The sequence below is a fragment of the Octodon degus genome, unplaced genomic scaffold, assembly GCF_000260255.1.
Source record: "Octodon degus isolate 3935 unplaced genomic scaffold, OctDeg1.0 scaffold00038, whole genome shotgun sequence".
Classification (NCBI taxonomy): Eukaryota; Metazoa; Chordata; class Mammalia; order Rodentia; family Octodontidae; genus Octodon; species Octodon degus.
This window is the reverse complement of record NW_004524614.1, coordinates 283,553-285,240: the sequence shown is the minus strand read 5'-3', so window position 1 is coordinate 285,240 and position 1,688 is coordinate 283,553. Positions and strand designations below refer to the sequence as shown.

The 1,688-nt window shown below is 39.5% G+C and overlaps 1 pseudogene; it reads left to right on the top strand.

Annotated features, from left to right (window-relative positions):
- Positions 1-961: 961 nt before the first annotated feature.
- Positions 962-1,640, top strand: LOC101562692 (annotated as a pseudogene).
- The last annotated feature ends 48 nt before the right edge of the window (positions 1,641-1,688 follow it).

Genomic DNA, 1,688 nt, shown 5'->3' with positions numbered 1-1,688 from the left:
TCTGGGGTGAGATAGTGTCTCAATGTTGTTTTAACTTGTATTTCTTGAATGACCAGTGATGTGGAGCATTTTTTCAAGTATTTATTTTCCTTTTGTATTTCTTCCTCTGAGAAGTGTGTATACATCTCAGATGCCCATTTTTGGTTTGTATCTTTATGTTTTGGGGCCCTAATCTTTTCAGTTCTTTATATATTCTAGATAGAAGACCTTTGTCTGAGTGATTATTTGTTAAGATTTTTTCCAAATTTGTGGATTGTCTTTTCATTCTGTTGGTGATTTTGATTTGCAGAAATGTCTCAATAAGAGGATATCCTAGTTGATTCTTTGAAGTATTTCCAATGCAGCTTAATTTTTGTTTATGAACTGTTTGCCTACATTTATGTCTTCAAGATTTCCACCTACTTTCTCTCCCAGGAGATTTAGTGTTTCTGTTTTAATGTTTAGATCTTTAATCCATTTTGACTTTAGTTTACTGCATGATGATAGACTCAAGTCATTTTAGTTTTCAGCATGTGCAGAGCCAGTTTTTCCAGCACCACTTGTTAAAGAGTCTATCTTTTTTCCAGTAAGCATGTTTGACCTCTTTGTCAAAGATAAGATAGCTTACTGTGTTTGCAGTTGTATCTGTATCTTCTAATCTGTTCCATTGATCCTTGAGTCTGTATTTTAGCACAATTTGTCAGAGATAAATCTTGCAAACAATCCAAATGCCTATCAAGTGAGGAATGAATAAATATGATGTGGTATTTTTACACAATGGAGTATTACCCAGCTATAAAAGAAGATAAAATTGAGGCTTTTACTCTCAAGTGAAATAAATCAGACCTGAATGTGCGAACATCTTATTGTTTTATTAGCTTAAGATCCTGAAAAAGCCTTTTTTTTTTCCTCTCAGCACTAGGCGCTGGCCTTTTGCGCTCTTCACTCCACCATTGCCCACCTCCCACAGACAGCTGAAACCATGGGTTTGGGAGAACTGAAGAGCCCCACCGGCCTGCAGGTGCTCAACGATTATCTGGCCAACGAGAGCTACATCGAGGGGTTTGTACCCTCGCAGGCAGATGTGGTCATGCTTGAAGCAGTCTCCTGCTCCCCACTTGCTGACTTGTGCCATGTGCTGCATTGGTACACTCACATCAAGTCTTATGAAAAGGAGAAGGCCAGCCTGCCAGGAGTGAAGAAAGCTTTAGGCAAGTACAGCCCTGCCAATGTGGAAGACACCACCGGAGGTGGAGCTGTGGACAATAAAGATGATGATGATATTGTTCTCTTCGGTTCTGATGATGAAGAGGAAAGTAAAGACGCAAAGAGGCTAAGGGAAGAACGGCTTGTACCGTGTGGATCCAAGAAAGCAAAAAAACCTGCACTTGTTTGCCAAGTGTTCCATCTTGCTACGTGTGAAACCTTAGAATGATGAAACAGATATGGTGAAATTAAAGGAGTGTGTCTGAAGCATTCAAGCAGATGGCTTGGTCTGGGGCTGCTCTAAACTGGCTCCAATGGGATATGGAATTAAAAAGCTGCAAATACAGTGTATGGTTGAAGATGATAAAGTTGGAACAGATATGATGGAAGAGCAGATCACTACTTTTGAGGACTATGTGCAGTCCATGGATGTGGCCACTTTTAACAAGATCTAAAATTCATCCCAGATCACTGCACTTCAATAAAAACTTGAAGGACAAAAA